At 32.1% G+C, this 20,546-nt stretch overlaps 1 protein-coding gene across 2 annotated transcripts in view; it reads right to left on the bottom strand.

The window, feature by feature from the left end:
- LOC148166399 (ras association domain-containing protein 9-like) overlaps positions 1–20,546 on the bottom strand; it is a 43,585-nt gene that overhangs the window by 21,591 nt on the left and 1,448 nt on the right. Inside the window, exon 2 of one of the 2 annotated variants that reach the window (XM_088049082.1) lies at positions 4,537–4,560. The exons of the other annotated variant lie outside the window; for it this stretch is intronic. The gene's annotated coding sequence lies outside the window, so the exon portion shown is untranslated. The remainder of the gene's footprint in view (positions 1–4,536; positions 4,561–20,546) is intronic. 2 annotated transcript variants of the gene reach the window in all.

Here is a 20,546-nt window from a genome sequence, read left to right as displayed (position 1 = left end):
TAGTCTTTATCAGTAAGAACAGGACGAACTGAACATAAAAGAGAGTCAAATATTTTAAAAATTAATGAGACGATTTTTAAAAATTTAGGCTCGTTTTAAAGATAAAATATTGTATTGCAGCCGTGATTTTTTTCAGATTTTTAACACGTGTAGTTACACCTTCAAACGTTTTCAAAATTTTAGCCTGTTGATATAGTAAACAAATACAAAATGATAAATTTAAAAAAACAAGTAAAATATTTTCAAAATTAGTCAGTCAATTTTAAAGAGTTTATTGTCACTTTTAAGTGAAAAAATTGTACCAAAATCTTTGATTCTCCAGAATTCTAAGGCCCCAAACGTGCAATTTTTCCTTAAAAATTTTGAGTTTTTTGCAAAGAACCTGAATTTGCGTTTCTCGAAAGTAGCAGATGTTATCCGTGCTATTTTCTTCATAAAACGATTTTTCTTCGACGCAGTTTCGATCTTTCGATAACCCAGTTACGCAACATTTTCATTATATTCGATATTTATGGTATGAATTTAAAGCTGATTATTATTCCTTTTGGTTCCATTCTCACTAATGGTTCTCCATATTGTTGCGTAATCTTGATGTACTATCTGTGCATTTCAAAAGGAATTAAACGCGTTGCAACAGTATAATGAATGAAATAACTGTTGCAAAGGAACATAATGCAATGATGGTGATTCATCTACATACACAGATTTAAATCTATTGTCTAGTTAATGAAAGGCTGCGTAAAAAAGGTAACCGTGTGTTGTAGTTTGCGAAATTTTTGTCGTCTTCGTCATCACCTGTAAATTGTACTACGACCTTTAAACGCTCTCATTTGCAATTTATTATGGAAGGAGTGTCAAACATGGAGGTAACTTTTTCCAATCGAACGCATTGTTTCATCTCTAGGTTAGATAAAAAGGTGTGAAATGACGTTCTAAGCGCCGTTAATAGAAATCCAACCTCTAGCCTAGCCCGCAATGGTGCGACAATTAAAAGTGCAAGTTAGATAAAATCCTAGTCACAACTTACAGATCCAGAGAAAATCAGCACTTTTGTGGCTCAGTTTAGCAAGGAAATCGCTCTACAATTACGGAGAAAAACATTGAACATTTCGAGGCCGTCCTTCTTATACCCAGTAGCTAAAGACCAGGTGTGTGATCGCGTGCATCATCCTCCGGCGACGCCACAAAAAAACCCACATTAAAATAAACACAACACATATTCGTCGATGACGCCGAAGAGTTTCTCCACGTCATACTCTCGTAAATTAACATAAGAAATGAATGAGGGGCCTTAAGCGCTAGACCCAACAAAAACACCGCGAATAACGAGCGACCACCAAATAACTGTAATTTAGAAAAAAATAACGCGGGCCACATCAAAAACGCCGTTTCACGATTTCATGAAACCATAAATTGTGCGCGAGCTTTGATTATATGCTGACTACGGATAGAGGCTTGTTTTTGGGGCCAAATTAAATTATAAATTTCCGATGGTAAACGAGACGGGTGCAGAGTATAAATCACGAAAGACAATTTGAGGAATTCGAATAAAACTGTGATGAGATTTTCAATTCTTTCGTTTTATTATTCGGTGTGTGTAGTTGAAGTAACCCGCATGATCGAGTTTACACTGTAATCTTCTTGAATTATTATGTTTAAATATGGATATGACAAGATATAATGACCGAAGTACTCAAACTACAAAAAAATTTAATCTGTGTCATTATACAAATTTATGGGTTCCATTCGGTCAATTTTTATATCATTATCAATGCTATCGGGTCATAAATATCAACAGGTGCTACTTAAATTTAAGTCTCCAAAACTATAATTTCGTTTTTTTTTAATTCCACTGATAGACGGCGCCAAACAGCATAGCGAAATTTCGGACATTCCTTGCGCTCAAAGCTTCCGTTCTAGATTATTTAGATTTTTCAAGTTCTTTTCAAGTTGTTCTTTGAATTCCTTCATTCAGATTATCCTGTCACTTGTGGATTTATGTGAACCAGAAAATAACGAGTCTCGAATAGAGTCAAAGACTTTTTAAACCAGTCAGGCGATTTAAAAAAATAGCCTCGTTTTAAAAAGGACAGATTGTGGTACATCTGCATTTTTTTTCAAAGTTTTGTCTGAGCTGGTTTTGACATATCTGTGTAAGAAATGATGAATTTAGATAAAAGGGATTTTTTAAAACTTGTTTACAGACAATAGGTTGTCCTGTGGTTTTTATTTTTTTAGATTTGATCTTGATTTTGCAAAAAGTCAAATATTTCCTAAACTAGTTAGCCAATTTTAAAGAATTTACCATCATTTTAAAGCAAAAAGATTGGACTACAGCTGAGATTTGTGTCAAATTTTTGCCTTGATTCAATATGGTTTAAAAAGCCTTCAAATTATACTACATATGGCTATGAACAAAAAAGATAAATTTAGAAAAAAAGTCAAATATTTTTAAAACCAGTTGAGCGATATTAAAAAATTTTACACCACTTTAAAGAAAATTGATTGTACTACAACTGTGAATTTTCTCAGATTTTTAAACCAATTCTTAAAGGTTTCTTCTTTCCGTATAAATATAAGCAAAAAGAGTCTTAAAGGTTTCTTCTTTCCGTATAAATATAAGCAAAAAGAGCCAAATTTCGAAAAATGTGAAATATTTTTAATATAAGCCAGCCAATTTAAAACAATTTAGCATCCTTTAAAAGAAGAAGGATTGTGCTAAAGCCGGTGATTTTTTCAGATTTTTCAACCAATTCTTTATGGTTTCAGGAGCGTTCAAAATTCGATCTTTTCTATATAAACATAAGCAAAAAGTGCCAAATTTCGAAAAAAATGAAATTGTTTTAAAATTAATTGGCCTTTTTTACAGAATTTAGCATCATTTTAACGGCAAAAGATTGTGCTATTTAAAGAAAAAGGCTTGTGCTATAGGCGTGGGCGTTCAAAATTCGATCTTTTCCATCTAAATATGACCAAAAAGTGCGAAATTTGGAAAAAAGTGAAATATTTGTAAAATCAGTCAGCCGATTTCAAAGAATTTAGCATCATTTTGAAGCAAATCTATTGTGCTATAGCTGAGATATTTTTTTCAGATTTTTAAACCAATTCTTTGCGATTTCAGGGGCGTTCAAAATTTGATCTTTTCCATCTGAATATGACCAAAAAGTGCGAAATTTCGAAAAAAGTGAAATATTTTTAAAATTAATCGACCGATTTTAATGAATTTAGCATCATTTTAAAGAAAAAAGATTGTGTTGTAGCTGCGATTTTTTTCAGATTTTTAAACCAATTTTTGCGGTTTCATGGGCGTTCAAAATCTTTTTCATGTAAATAGGAGCAAAAAGTGCCAAATTTCAAAAAAGCGAAATATTTTTAAAATTAGTCTGGCGATTTTAAAGCATTTAGCTTCACTTTGGAGACAAGATATTATACTATTGCTATGATTTTTTTCATATTTTTGCCTTAATTCGTTGAGCTTCAAAAATCTTTCAAAATTTTAGTCTCTTAGAAAAAAACCATAAAATTCCAAAAAAGTGAAATATTTTTTAAACCAGTCAGCCGAATTAAAAAAAAAAATGAATGTGTCATTTTAGAGGAAAAAGATTGTGCTATAGGTGTGATTTTTTTTCAAATTTTTGTTTTTTTTGTTGTGGTTCCATAAGCCTCCAAAGTTCTAGTCTTTATACCTGAACAAAAAAGATGAATTTCGAAATTTGGATTCTTATTTTTTTTCTCAATTATTAATACATAAAACATTTCTACTGCTATTTTTTGTTTTGTGACTGTTAAATCTTTCCGCAGAATTTGTATTAAATAACTTGACAGGTAATTATTATGATTGGCCAATTGCCAGTGAGTTATATGCTACTTTACGCCTCAACAAACAAATAATAGTTTGTCGATACTGTTTAACATTTTTACTTCGAAGACAAGCAGAAATTTCGATATTGTAGAGAATGCGCGTGCCATGTCGCCGAATTTAACACCTTTTTTCCCATTTCTCTAATTCTTGTTCTTTGTGTTTTACAAGCATCCATAAACATCATCTTAAATGAATTTTGACACCGTTAGAACATAAAAACCGTTAACTGTTTCATTTTAGTGCTATTTCTGATATTCTCTCATCTGAAATTTGCAGGCCCCCGAATCCAAAAAAGGAGGCCTATTTTATACAATTTTCTTAACTGTTTCCCATCGCCTTATAAGCGAAGAAAGTTCGAACTGTACTGCAATTTACTACATGAACGCTATTAGAAATTATGCGACTGAAATGTCGACTAATTTATGCAGAAATCGTCATAAACAATGCTCTTGCACGCCTCCTCTCATTACCTATGTGCACATGTTTAGAAAAGATGCATCGTGAAAAAACGAACGACTTTCGAAGAGAGAGGAGGATAGAAGAACAAATGTCAGGAGTACGAAAGGTGCCATTCACTGATCACGAATTTTCAGGATTGCGCAAACGACAACCCTGAAGTTTAATTAATTATCCCGTCGTTCATTACATTTTTTTTAACAGAGGAAAGTACTCACCCAGATTGTCAAGTCGAGTATAATCTGAAAACAGAAAATATCGGTAAAAATTGGTGTGACTACATTTTTTTTATTTATCACTAGGAAGTAGGTCTTTCGTGCTTTGTGGGGGCCCGTATCTGATAGACTGTCGTATAAATTTACATGCAAAAGCGGCAGCAACAATGAAGATATTGCCGAGCAAAGTGCGAAAATAATGGAAATCTTTGAAAATAAAAAAATGTTGGTGGCGCCATCTATTAGAAGATTTGAAAATTGAAAGTGACTCTCCAGCAAATGCCGCTCAAAAAATTAATTTAAGAATCTGAAAAAAAATCATAGCTATACCATCATCTTTTGTTTTAGATGTTGCTAAACTCTGTAAAATCGGCCGACTGGTATTAAAAATATTGGCCCTTATTAGAAATTCGTCATTTTTTTTCCTACTAATATGTAGAAACTAATATTTTGAAAACTCTTTAAAGCAGAATGACTAGAGGCAAAAATATTTAAAAAAAATCACAGCTATAGTACAATCTTTTTTCTCTAAAATCTTTAAAATCGGCTGACTAATTTTGAGAGAATTTCGCTTTTTTTAAAATTTGGCACTTTTTACTTATATTTAGATGGAAAAAATAGAATTTCGAGTGATCCTGAAATCGCAAAGAATTGGTTTAAAAATCTGATAAAAATCACAGCTATAGTACAATTCTTTTTCTTTAAAATGATGCTAAATTCTTTAAAATCGGCTGACTAATTTAAAAAATATTTCACTTTTTTCGAAATTTGGCACTTAATGGTTATTAAGATGGAAAAGATCGAATTTTAAAAGCTTGTGAAACCGCAAAGAATTAGTTTAAAAATCTGAAAAAAATCCCAGTTATAGCACAATCCTTTTGCTTTAAAATGATGCGAAATTCTTTAAAATCGGCTGACTAATTTTGAGAGTATTTCGCTTTTTTCGAAATTTGTCACTTTTTACTTATATTTAGATGGAAAAGATCGAATTTCGAGTGCTCCTGAAATCGCAAAGAATTGGTTTAAAAATCTGATAAAAATGACAGCTATAGCACAATTCTTTTTCTTTAAAATGATGCTAAATTCTTTAAAATCGGCTGACTAATTTTGAGAATATTTCGCTTTTTTCGAAATTTGGCACTTTTTACTTATATTTAGATGGAAAAAATAGAATTTCGAGTGCTCCTGAAATCGCAAAGAAATGGTTTAAAAATCTGATAAAAATCACAGCTATAGCATAATTCTTTTTCTTTAAAATGATGCTAAATTCTTTAAAATCGGCTGACTAATTTTGAGAATATTTCACTTTTTTCGAAATTTGGCACTTTTTACTTATATTTAGATGGAAAAAATAGAATTTCGAGTGATCCTGAAATCGCAAAGAATTGGTTTAAAAATCTGATAAAAATCACAGCTATAGCACAATTCTTTTTCTTTAAAATAATGCTAAATTCTTTAAAATCGGCTGACTAATTTAAAAAATATTTCATTTTTTCGAAATTTGGCACTTAATGGTTATAAGATGGAAAAGATCGAATTTTAAAAGCTCGTGAAACCGCAAAGAATTGGTTTAAAAATCTGAAAAAAATCACAGCTACAGAACAATCCTTTTGCTTTAAAATGATGCTAAATTCTTTAAAATCGGCTGGTTAATTTAAAAAATATTTAAATTTTTTCGAACTTTGTAGCAACAATGAAGATTTTGCAGCCTGAGTGGCGAACGAAGTGTGAAAAGAACCAAAATCTTTAAAAATATGAAAAGATTCGAAAATTGAAAGTGGCGTTGTCAAAAAATTGTCAGATTAATGTCTCTCTAGCAAATACCGCCTAAATCGCAGGCTCAGGGGGCATTTGCTGGGGCGACGTAAACGCCTACTTACAGTTGCTCGAACGTAAATAACTATTTAATAAATAGTGGCAAAAACCGACCCCTTTTACAATCGCGAAGAAGATTGTGAGAACTGGCCACCAGCATTTCCATGTTTCCGTCCTTTATCTAATGCCCTTTTTCCGTTGTAATCAAACACTGTGCATCGCTGCGTCCGATTTTAAGCCTATCAAAAAGAAACTCGCTTGTTGACGAAATCGAGATTGATTTTTGCAAAATCCCGTTCTTTGATGTCATTGAATACAGTTAAAAACTAGCTACAACAGAATTTGAACTTGACATAGTTATTCCCATACGTGTCTTACGACATTGCCGGAATAAATTAGACGTTGAAAAATCGATGACTATAAATTAATGGCGTTCGTTTTAATAAAAATAGCCATAAAATAAAATATCGTCGTGTTTTATACAAATAGATTTGAAGTTTACGGTGAGACAAGAAGGAACCTCACGATGTGTTTGTACTTTTAATTTGTTTTAATTTATGCGCATTGTTTGAATTCTCGGAATTTGCATAAAACAGATGTCCCATACTAAAACCTCCGCTACTATCAACGGTGACATTTCATTATGGTCAATTTTGGTAGCAATAAAGTGCTACCATTGCCAATCGAGACCTACTTTTTTGAATAAACTGTTCATTTAGAAACAACCTTGCACTTATTTTTAATTAATTGATCGTTTACTAAATTGCAAATGGGCTCTTAATGCTATATACAGTGACAGCGATCCTTACAGGGCTCGATTTAGATCTGTCTATTTTAATTAAAATTGAGCCATTAAATGACCATTGTAGTGTTCCAAATGTTGAGTCGGATAATTGGCAAGAGATGATGCACATACTTTTAACAACTTAATGAAGACGCTCTTCCGCTCTTTTGTCTGAGGAACTAATGAAGATTTATGTCACTAACAAATCGTTAATGGAAACTAACAAGCAGTGGCCAATTTGCAAATTTTGGTTTTATTGCTCGGGATGAGTTTTGCCTCTTCAGAGTAAGAGGAGCCTTTTAATTAAATTCAGCTTAATGACTTAAAAACCTGATGGGAATGTGCGCTTTGAAACCTGTTGTGGTTACATAAATTTTCAAAATTTTACCCTCTAGAAATCGGAAAAAATCAAAAGAAGTACAACCAGAAAAAAAGGAAATTTGAAATAAAAATCAAATATTTTTAAGACGCTTCAACGATTTTAAATTTTAGATTTTTGCGTGCACTGTTGTGGTCAGATAAATGAACAAAATGTGCTAAATTTAGAAAAATATAAATATTTTAAAAATTACTCAGCGGATTTTATAGCATTTAGCTTCATTTTGGAGAGGAGAGATTGTAGCTGTGATTTTTTTCATATTTTGCCTCTATTTGTTGTGTTTTCAAGAGTTTTCTTAATTTTAATGTCTACATATGAATATGAACAGGAACTCATTTTAACAAGTTTAGGTTCATTTTGAAGAGAAAAAGTTACTACTACTGCTACTACTGTGATATTTTTCAGATTTTTGTCTTTATTCATTATGATTTCAAGAGCTTTGAAAAACCGAGCCTTTACATATAAATACAGGGTCCGGCAACACTTGTGTCCACCCCTAAAAACGCCTTTAATTTCAAAGATAAAATTTGGAAACTTTGCATACGCTTATAGTTGACAAAGCTCTAGAAGCTGACGCAAAAATTTGTTTTTTTATCACGGTTTGGTTGGCGTCGCGACGCCTAGAAGTATAATTTTTAACGATTTTTTAGTTTTTGTGGAAATATTCGCGAATTCAATTTTTTTTCAACATAACTGTGATACAAATATCTGAGTTTTTATTTTAAATCTACTGCAAATTGTGTTTAAAATTTGCGAAAAAAACGCTGTTTTATCAAGTTAGTTTTCAAAATTATGACAGCGCAGCGGCAAACAACGTTTACACGTTTTCACAAGTCACTTCATTTTCATTTATAAAGGTTAATTTTGTTTAACACGAGCATGTTGCACTTTATGGACACCCGAAATCATTAATTAACATCGACAAAGCGACAATTTTACCAAGTAGAACTTTTGTTACAATTCAAAGCGAACCAAAGGATAGATGTCATTTGTGACACAAGATGTTGACAGATGGGTGTAAACGTTGTTCCCAATTTTGACGTAATGAAATTGGAAACTAACTTGATAAAACAGCATTTTGTTTTCAAATTTTGAAGACAATTTGCATTAAATCTAAAATGACAACTGAGATATTTTTAACACATTTATATTGAAAAAAAATTAAATTATAGGTTGATATCACAAACCCTCACAATTAACTAAAAATTGCATTTTTAAGGCGTAGCGACGCCAAAACTATCAGTGATAAAAACAAATTTTTGCGTCAGCTCCTAGAGCATTGTCAGCTGTGAGCGTATGCAAATTTTCAAAATTTTATCATTAAAATTAAAGAAGATTTTGGGGGTGGACACAAGTGTTGCCGAACCCTGTATAAAGAAAAAATGATGGATTTCGAAAAACGGTAAAATATTTTCAAAAGTAGTCAGCCGATTTTAACGAGCGTACTTTCATTTTAGAGAGAAAAGTTTGTGCTTTAGCTCTAATTTTTTTCAGATTTTTGCCTCCATTAGTTGTGATATAAAAAAGCTTTCAAAATTGTAATTTCTACATATGAATATGAACAAAATTTGCTGCGTTTCAAAAAAGATCAAATATTTTTAAAACCAACAGATCGATTTAAAAAAAAATCGCATCGAATTAAAGAAAACAGAATGTACTACAGCTGTGATTATTTTTAGAATTTTAATTATTATGATTTCAGGAGCTTTCAAACTTCGAGCCTTAACATATAAATATGAAGAAAAAATGTTTGATTTCAAAAAAGGTTAAGTATTTTCAAAAGTAGTCAGCCGATTTGACCGAGTTTACCTTCTTTTTAGAAAGAAAAAATTATGTTACAGCCCTATTTTTTTAGTCCACAAAGTCCAAATATCAAAAGCAGAAAAAAGAATCTGAAGAATCGAAAAAATACGAAAGTGAAAGATATAGGTTCACAATCCAAAGATAAATAATAATAAAATCTGTTCTTTTGAAAATCAATGATTTGAAGAATTTTATGATCTCAAAAAGAAAAAATTCGAAAAATGCAAAGAATTCCCTTCCTTGAGCCCGACATTTCATGAAATTTTTACGTTTTAACATTTCCACTTAATCGTTCAAATCTGAAGATTTCTGAAATTTAGAGCATGCATTTTAACTCGTTATCATTGCAAAGCTTCCTCTAATACCTCCACGCTTTGAAATACGGCCTTCACTCAAACCCCATTACCCTTATTTTCTCGTTTTTTTTCGTTCCGCCACTGGTTAACGGTAAGTTTGTGACCCGAAGTGTCAGTGAAAGGAAATTTTATGAGTATATCAACATAATATGACCGCGGCGTACGCATTGATTTTATTAAAACGTACGCTATTTCATGCACAGGTGCGGTTTTTAATAATCGTCGTAAATCTCGTTCGTCACGATCACCGTATAAATGATAGTAAAAACATTCAATTACAGAGGCGGGGGCGGCGATGGGGTCCTTGTAAACAGTAAATAGTCGCATTAGCGGACCCATTAAATTGCAGGACTGTTAACCGCTACCGTTGAGATAATTTATAGATTATCGACTTGATAAATCAATTACAATGTTTCACATGTGTGCCATTTATGACATTCATAAATAAAAAGGTACTTAGCACGCAGTGGCGGACGCTGAGTGCTCTCGTTTATTTTTAATTGTGTTTTCGAACCGGAAACATAAAACCTAGTTACTTAGAAAAAAACCTTTTTAGTTGTTCTACCTCCGCCACTGCGTTATTTGTCGTCCGGACATCCTCGTCTTGTACAACACCATAAATTCGTGGCGAGAGCTTTCCAGGATGGGACAGCTGGAATTTTAGTTGGTCGATAAAAGTGTTTTATGAGCCACGAGGAATTCTTTCTACAGTAGCACTCAAAAGACGTGAAAAAAATCTTGAACACAATATCAATCCAACTGACTTGTAGTTACAAAATTACCGCTCTCGTTGCCGCCCCCGGCAAAAAGTGGCTTAATAATCGCCTCCTGCGACAGAGTCTCTGTGTCATTTCTCATCCATCTTCGTTTGACGTAATGACCGCTTGCCTAATTCTCAGAAAAATACAAATTTAAGTGGTGGTTACAAGGGCGACTTGCACATTTTTTTCTGTAATTGCAAGGCAAACGTTGTAATCAAAGTTTTCAGGGAAAAAAACGAAACCCGCCGCTTTGTGCAAGTGTACAAAACGTAACGATCTTTTTATTACGACAGTTGGCGATCATCAAAGTGGAACACTGAGGAAGGGACGCGCTTCGATGGCTTTTACCCCTGATAACAGGTGCAGTGTAACAGGTTCGGTTTTCACCTGTTGAAAAGGGTGCGATTTCTCTTCTGGCTTTTGTGGGTCAGGCTGAAATTTTCCCAAGAAAAAATGTCGCTCAAAAAGGTCAAAAACTGTCATTATATGGTAATGTGAACAGAGTTTCCGTCATGGCGTATGACTCATAACGAATTCTTCCATCTTGGGTTCGTCTAAGCACAAAAGAACTATCACTTTTATAATCGTGACGCATTGTTATTGTTGTAAATAACACACGAAATATGTACAGCTAGTTTTATTGCTTTTCTAATTTCATAAAACTTAATGTCTTCAGAATTAATTACCAGTAGGTGAAACCTCGATTTAGAGGCCTAATGATCATGTTGGTTTTCATTATTTAACTTCCTATTAGTGTAAAATATCTTAATGCCTCTTTCAAATGTTTGGGATCGTAGATTGAGGCACTTTAACCTCTGTTATGGCGCATAGAATTCGCTTTTATGGTGGATTGAGTAATTTTATTCACATTTTGCAATGATAGATAAATAAGATAAGAAATGAGCTGGAGGAACGTGGTTTATAAGTGGACGGATTTCCAATTATTACTTAAATGCAAAGCGAAAATGTTCTTTTGAATTTTTTCTATTGTCCCACCAACAATAAGGCAGAAATTTCAATTCGTTATTCTGATTTTACTACAATGATCACGTTGAAGCCACTTTTCACTAAAAGGAGCAATTTTGAAGACTATGATGTAAATTCTCAGCCTCCAATTTCAACTAAAGAATTTTAAAAATTGAGATCGTAGATCCGTAATATCGTTAATTTTAGCAAAAGAAAATATTTTACTTCAGCTGTGATTTTTTTCCTATTTTTGTCTTGATCTGTTGTGGTGTTTTAAGCTTTTAAATTTCTACATCGAAAAAGACCAAATATTTTCAAAACCAGTTGGTCGATTTTAAAAAATTTAGTCTCATTTGAAAGAGAAAATATTGACCTATAGCCGTGATTTTGTACAGATTTTTGCCTTTATCTGTTATGATTGTGATTAGCTTTGAAAGTTATAGTTTTTCATTTTTCTCTATCCTATTAAAAACAGTTTTTAGATTTTTTTCAAACTTTTGTTTTCGATCTAAAAAAAATTATGAATTTTTCCACAAATGGCTTTTATAATTTGAAATAACTTTTTCAAAAATTAACTTTTTCAATAATTAACTTTTTGAACAGAAAAAAATGTATTAGAGCTGTGATCTTTTTCAAATTTGTGCTTTTATTTATTATGATTTCAGGAGCTTTCAAAGTTTGAGTCTTTACATATAGAAATGAAGAAAAAAATATTTGATTTCGAAAAAGATGAAATATTTTCGAAAGTAGTCAACCGATTTTAACGAGCTGGCTTTTATATTGAAGAGAAAAGATTATGCTACAGCTCCTATTTTTTTCAGATTTTTGCCTCCATTGGTTGTGCTTTAAAAAATTTTCAAAATTTTCAAGTTCTGCATATGAATATGAACAAAGTGTGATGGATTTCAAAAATGATCAAATATTTTTAAAATCAGTCAACCGATTTAAAAAAATCTAGGATCGATGTAAATAAAATAGATTGTACTGCAGCAGTCAATTTTTTCAAATTTTTGCCTATATTCATTATGATTTCAGGAGCTTTTAAAATTCTAGTCTTTACATATAAATATGAAGAAAAAATGATGGGTTTCGAATAAGGTCAAATATTTTCAGAAGCAGTCAGCCGATTTGAACAAGTTCATTTTAGACAAAAATGATTATGCCACAGATCTAATAATTTTCAGATTTTTGAGAAATAAATCCACCTAATCCAAAAAGTCCAAATATATAATAAATAAAAAAAGTAGAAAAAAAATTGGCTCACTTGGGATATGCGGAAATGATCGCAGAATTAATTGAAGTTTTTTTTGAAAAAATAAAATAAAAAATAAAAAATGTCGAACTTCGAGAAAATAACGTTTTTTTTCTCAAAAAAGACACAAATTTTATTAAAATTATTATCTTAAATTTTTTTGTATTAATCTCCAAAAAGTACATTTTAAAACAAAAATTTTGAAAAAAAAAACGTTTCAATAAGTTAATTTTTGAAAAAGTTATAGCTATTTAAAAATATAAAAGCCATTTTTTGGAAAAATTAAAGCTTCTTTTGGGTTGAGAACAAAAATTTGAAAAAATTCTGAGAACTGTTTTTCATAGGGTAGAAAAAGATGAAAAACTTTTAGCCAAATCAAAAAGGGTCGGAGTCAAAAGTGGTCGATTTGATATGAAATAACTCATTCATATTCCTAGCTAGCTACTTTACGATTGAGGAGAGTTGTGTTCTAATTCGATGGATATCTCGCTTATTAGCAAACCAAACTTAACTTATTTGTACTCATTTTACGCAGAATTTCACGCAGAATCCAAACCTGGGCTCAAAATCCCCGTACGGCAACAAATAACCGAATAATTGTTACTAGAAAAACGGTGTTAACATATCGAAGCGTTTCCAATTTAAAATTCTATCTTTCTTCATATAGCTCAGTCAGAATTCCAATATCGCTATTATGTAGCACGTAAATTTATTTAATTGCGTGGGTAGAAAACAGTTACGTAAGCGAGTGCGTCTTGAATTGTTCAATTGCAAAACCAGACTACATGCAATGAATAATCATAAAAGTTCAGGAAACGTGAATTTATACATCGTTTTGCACCTTCACCCACCTCTAAGAGCGCAAGTTTATTAAAATCAGACAGCTTACGATAATTTTAACGATCATCGTGATTTTTCGGCCGAAAACCGTTCCTCGTCCTGCAGATGTCGTCTCGTTTACATTTTCCATATTTGCAACATTGTATTTAATGGTAGAACAGATGTCATCCACGCGTTTTTTGCCCAGGAAAGTAAAACCGTGACGAAAAGTAAAACGAACGCGCCAAACTGGATTGCTGATAAAACGGAAGCTTTTTTTTCGAGGTAGTTAATTAAAAATGAATCAAGGATTATCTTTACAGCGTCATCGACGTTATAATACCGTATTAATTTGCAGACTGAAGGCGTTGATGACCAGCAGCTGCTTTTACGGAGTAATTGTTTTCCGAGATGCGCTTTTTCCAGGATTGTGATAAATCTGCACCGCTAATTAAAGGAGTAAATGTCGCACGTACGTCTGCAATCTATCGAGATAAATCATCTTGGAATTACTCAATTTTTCTTTTTCGCATTGACTGTGATTATAGCTTTGACTGAGGATCGCATTATCGATGATATCTTTTCGTTTGCTCGAAAAAAAGTTCTCACAGTTTCCTTTCAGTTGATAATTTGCAGATCTGTTTGGAGGTAAAACCAACTTACGCAATTTCTTAATAATGATATAGACCTGCATTATATCAGCTAATTACCGTTTTAATTAATACGTCGCTATCACGCGACTTGCATGACTTAAACAAGTTCTTTCGCATATAATTTCCTTTGATTAGCTGTGATTTAAGCCAGTTTCTACAGACCTATTTATTCGACACTTACGGCGATTACGTTTATGAAGGAAAACACCAATTTTGGATTCGACATCGTTAAGAAGTGGTTTTTTTTTGCGAGCGAAATTACATAAATCAATGCCAAATTTAATGGCACTTTATGAGCGCTTTGAATTGAATACAGTTTTTCATAAATTCGACATTAATGTGCGAAAAAAAAAATAGCCAAAAACTCCGAGGGCGTAGAATCTGAAGAAGAAGAAGAATCACAAAAAATGCATAAAATTAGCAACATTTCAAAAATTTTATAGTGCGAAGACATTTCTTCAAAATTATAATTTTTTGAATACTAGAGTGGTTTCAGTCTGATCATATTAAAGAATAAAAATGAAAATGTTTATTTCTAGATTTTTTTCGATTTTTTTCTAACATAGTTTTTGGTTTTTTAAAATTTTTGTTTTGATCTCCAGTTTCCAAATTTTCAAATTCGTTTTGAACTGTCTAGATTCAGTAGATTCTCTTTTGATTTTTTTGAATTCGTCTAAATTTTCTCCACAATGTCTTTAAATTATCTTTGGATTCTTTATTAATTATCTTAGTATTTTTCTTATAATTTATCTGTTGTAGTTTCGAAGATATCGAGCATGAAAAACGCCCATAATCCTGAGTTTTGGTTACTCGAAAACAAAGCTATAAACATTTAATATTATTATGACTTTCTTGATTACGTCGTAAATTTAGAAGCAACGACACTTACTAGGGTTTTGTTGTATAATGTTGTAACCACAACTAACTTTGTTGCTAATTCTATTAGTTATTATTTATTGCTCGTGGATTTGCGTTTCAACACTGCGCCTTGCGAGCCCAGAAGTTAAAAAAATTAAAATGGAGAAAATATGAAACAAAAATTAGAAGAATTTTCTTCATGCTCTTCGGTGGAAATTTTCTAATTTTGATGCTACACCTATGAAATTTGGGAAAGTTACTATCATTGACTTTTCGTAACAAATTGCAAAATTGTAAAGCGAAAGACATAGATTTTAGAAATTTTCGTTTTTAGAGCAAAGCAGAAATTTTCCATATCGTTCACTAAAATTCGTAATTCTGGTAACTTTAGTGCTACAGGTATGAAATTTGGAGAAATTACTATTTTTAAGTCATTTATTAACTCTACTAAATTTAAAAATTGTAGAACAAAAGATACCAATTTTAGAAATTTTTATTTTGAAAAAGAAGCAAGAAATTTCGATATCCTTCACTAATATTCGTAGTTTTAGTAATTTTTGTGCCACAACTGTGAAATGTGGAGAATTTACTACATTTGAGTTGTTTATTATTTCTAGCAAGTTTCAAAATTGAAGAGCAAAAGACACCAATTTTAGAAATGTTTATTTTGAACAGGAAGCAAAAATTTTCGAAATCTTTTACTAAAATTTGTAGTTTTGGTAATTTTAGTGCTACAACTATGAAATTGAGGGAAATTAGTATTTTTGAGTCGTTTATTAACTCTACTAAATTTTACAATTGTAGAGCAAAAGACACAGATTTTAGAAATTTTCGTTTTTAGAGCGAAGCAGAAATATCGTTCACTAAAATTCGTAATTCTGGTAATTTTAGTGCTACAGCAATGAAATTTGGGGAAATTACCATTTTCAAGTCATTTATTAACTCTACAAAATTTGAAAATTGTAGAGCAAAAAACACCAATTTAAAAAAAAATATTTTGAAAAGGAAGCAAACATTTTTGATATCCTTCACTAAAATTCGTAGTTTTGGTAATTTCAGTGCCACAACTATGAAATTTGGAGAATTTACTACATTTGAATCGTTTATTATTTCTACCAAGTTTCAAAATTGTAGAGCAAAAGACACCAATTTTAGAAATTTTTATTTCGAAAACAAAGCAAAAATTTTCGATATCCTTCACTAAAATTCGTAATTTTAGTAATTTTACTGCCACAACTATGAAATTTCGGGAAATTACTACTTTTGAGTCGTTGATTATTTCTACCAAGTTTCAAAATTGTAGAGCAAGAGACACCAAGTTTACAAATTTTTAATTTTGAAAACGAAGCAAAAATTTTGGATATTTTATACCTACTAAAATTTGTAATTTTGGTAATTTTAATGCGACAGCTATGAAATTTGGGGAAGTTACTACTTTTCAGTCATGTATTGACTCTACCAAATTGCAAAATTGCAAAGCAAAAAACACAAATTTTAGAATTTTTTTTTAAGACCAAGCAAAAATTTCCGGCAATACCCAATAAAATTCGTAATTTAGGTAATTTTAGTGCTACAGCTATAAAATTTAGAGAAGTTAATATTTTTAACTCATGTATTAACTCTACCAAATTGCAAAATCATACAGCGAAAACACAGATTTTAGGGTTTTTAGACTTTAGATTTTAAGATCAAAATAAAAATCTGAAAAAAATAACAGCTATACTTAATTCTTGTTTCTTTAAAATGATGCTAATGGTTTTAAAAATATTTAACCTTATTTGAAGTCCGTCGCTTTTGTTTCTATTTGTATGAATTCTAGTCTTACCTACTTTTGAAAGCTCTTTAAAGAAAAACACCGTTTTGGCCAAATCTTGTCTTAAAAATATTTCTGGACTATCGTACGAGATACTCGTAGATACGAGAATTTTGCATTTTTTTGGTTATCAAGAATTATAATTAATAATAATTATTGGCGGTTTTAAACATTTGTTTTTTTTTAAACAAATTCTGTATTCAATTGCAATTGTTCTGAAACTGAATTTCAAAACTCGACCTTTCGACTAGCCGTAGTTAATACCAATAATAATCTTTCCATACCTGGTGGTACAATCTGGGTCTTTAGATGACTCATCCGTAACAAGAAAATCATATACGAAGCCCACATTTCGTCCATTTCTAGCAAAATGCGTGCAGACAAGACAAAATGCGACGATAAAAAATTATCATAAATAACAATTCCATGCCTTGCAAAATTAGAATAAACATATGTGGGTAATTTAACGTGTTGTGATTGCCGTAACAATAGACTTGCAGTATAATTAATTAACCGTACAAAAAGTCATAAGCAGTTATGGTTATGGCTACTTCTCTTCAGCAGAGCGTTGACTCCTGCTTATCCCAAAACTTTCTCAGCTTCGTTTTCTGCGTAATTAGAATTTTCACTTGCATGTGACCTAATTAGACGTGTAATTTAACATTCCATTACGTCCATTTAACGTAATTATAGTGTAGGAATGAAATGACCGGTGCTCGAGCATGATTAGTTGTCGCGCAACCTTAATTATTTATTAATAATTTATTTTATTTAAACACCTACTTAGAATCCGTATCACGATCAAGACCATAAAACCCATGATATAGGAACAGCGCAGAAACGCCCAATTTGTTTGACACAAATTTATTTCGTCCCAAATGCGAATAAATTTGTAAGTTTGACAGTAGTTACTCCAAAAACGGCCCAACTTTCATTTATCAAAATCGCCCACGTGTGGTGATTAAGAACAATGCCATTTTCGTGCGGAAATTTCACGCTTTACAGTTTTGTGACCCAAACAAATCGCTAATTTAGGAAAGAATAGTTACAGTAATTCCCGTGAATTTGCAGTGGGTGGTACTTAACCCACGTGGAATTATCCGAGTTTAATTAATTCCCAAGTAATTCCTCTAAGTGGAGATTTATGAGCTGCGGCTTCAATGTCTGCCAGCAAAATACCATCACGTTCTTTAATATTTGTTTCGGCACGAGAATTCCAGGTCGTATTGGTTTGTGGAATTTTTACCTCCATGAGCCTTTTGATGTTTAATTTCCCCCCAAATTAGTCATATTTCCGCGCATAAGTGGCGTGGCGGAAGCACAACGGTACAATGTAAACTGGAGACGCAATTTGTCCTCTGAAAACCACACAAAAGAGAATCCTCGGTAGCTAAATCAGAAAACTTAAGTCATGGTTCACTTCACTGGGAACAAGAACGTCTGTTGGTCGAAAAAAATCCCAAAATGACCCAAGTAACAGTTGATCGAGCACTTCACAAAGTGAGTCGTCACCGCAGCGAAACGTCCGAGTATTCCTATTGAAAGTGAGTTTAAAAATGAAGCAAAATTGAAAAATCCACATCTGGTGGCGTGTACAGTTATGTTCTTTTTCCACGTGAGTCATCTCAGAGGATAACATTTTAATAATGGAGAGCTAATCTCTGGACGCTGCAAGTTGATATAAAACTTCTGCGACGTTTACGACACAATAAAATAAACTAACGGATTATTATTTTGTCCAAAAAGTGCCAATAAAACATCGAAACGTGGAGTTACGATACCATAAAACACGCTCGTAAAGTTGGAAGAAGAGTCTTTCTGAAATCTCTTCACGACTCGTTCGTTATCCTCGCAAGGCATCAAAATCACGTTTTAAGCCGTAAAAAGGTACTAATTAGCCATGTGGAATAAGCACTCACTTACAGGAAAAAATCAGCACTCATTTGCACGCAACGCATTGTCGGGTCTAAAACCGACACTTTTTTTTTGCTTTTTCAAAACACCGGTCGTGGTACTGCATAAATATTTAATGTTTAACGTTTTCGACGGTTTCGCAAGGTGCTTTCAACACTCGTGCTCGACAATGACCTTTCAGGCGAAGATTTAGAACGATCTGACGAGGAACTGTACAGACCACCGCGAATTTATCCTGAAGGACGTTATTGAATCGTGTTATCATTCTAACAATCTTGTTGCGCGCTTTCATAGACCTAGGCCAAGACAAATATGCGGAATCTTTGAGAAAAAACGCGACGGTTTTTCAGAAGCGAAAGTACCGCAAGGAAATATATGGGCAACGCAATTAGACCAGTTGACCAAATTTGGAACCACCAAACTAGATTGAGACACATTATGAACTGGATAAGTAGATAATTAAACTTTCTTTGGAGGAACATTTTTCTCTGCCAAAATTCAAACTGGTGAAATGGGTAGACATTCCCAATGTAAATTTCCCTTTTTTTATGAATTACAAACACTTTTTGCTCCATCTGGTCGGGATCCAAATATATTTTTTAAAAAACAATTTAAATATTGGAAATTTATGGCTCGTCTTCTAAATAAAAATTCTAAAATCCGTCCCTGTAGCTAGAAAAATTTGAAATTTGGAGCAGACAGTCAACATGTCAAAAATGGTAGTCTGTCCATATTTCGGAGCTCTACCATGAAAACTACCAAAATTACAAGTGCAAATGTAAAATATTGGACTTTTTGACTTGTGAAAATTTCTAAAAACCGTCCCTGTGGATTAAAAAATTTAAGATTTGGAACAAACAGTCAACAAATCAAAAATAGAAATCTCACTAAATTTCATTCCCCTAGCATCGAAACAACGAAAATTTCAGGTCCGAATAAAAAATATTGAAAATTTTTGACTCGTCGTCAAAATATTTTTTTTTTAAATCCGTCTCTGTAGCCGAAAAAAATTTGAAATTTAGGGCAGACAGTCAACATGTCAAAAATAGTAATCTATCCATATTTCGGGGCTCTACCATCAAAACAACAAAAATTACATGTCCGAATGTAAAATATTGGACTTTTTGGCTCGTCTTGAAAGTGAAAATTTCTAAAATCCGTCCCTGTAGATTCAAAAATACAAGATTTGGAACAGACAGTCAACAAGTTAAAAATCGTAATCTCTCCAAATTTCATTCCCCTAGCATCGAAACTACGAAAATTACAGGTCCGAATAAAAAATATTGGAAATTTTTGTTCCTCTTGAAAATAAAAATTTGTAAAATCCGTCCCTGTAGCTCAAAAAATTTGAAATTTGGAGCAGACAGTCAACTTGTCAAAAATAGTAACCTGTCCATATTTCGGAGCTCTACCATGAAAACTACCAAAATTACAAGGGCAAATGTAAAATATTGGACATTTTTGGCTTGTCTTAAAAGTGAAAATTTCTAAAAACCGTCCCTGTGGATTAAAAAATTTAAGATTTGGAGCAAACAGTCAAGAAATCAAAAATAGACATCTCACTAAATTTCATTCCCCTAGCATCGAAACTACGAAAATTTCAGGCCCGAATAAAAAATATTGAAAATTTTTGACTCGTCTTCAAAATAAAAATTTTTAAAATACGTCCATGTAGCCGAAAAAAATTTGGAATTTTGGGTAGACAGTCAACATATCAAAAATAGTAATCTATGCATATTTCGGGGCTCTACCATCAAAACAACCAAAATTACATGTCCGAATGTAAAATATTGGACATTTTTGGCTCGTCTTGAAAGTGAAAATTTCTAAAATCCGTCCC

The sequence above is a fragment of the Gnatocerus cornutus genome, unplaced genomic scaffold, assembly GCF_029298725.1.
Source record: "Gnatocerus cornutus isolate USDA-ARS CGAHR unplaced genomic scaffold, icGnaCorn1.1 ctg00000023.1, whole genome shotgun sequence".
In the NCBI taxonomy this organism is placed as follows: Eukaryota; Metazoa; Arthropoda; class Insecta; order Coleoptera; family Tenebrionidae; genus Gnatocerus; species Gnatocerus cornutus.
Note: the sequence above shows the minus strand (reverse complement) of the source record. Positions and strands in the feature narration are given on the sequence as shown.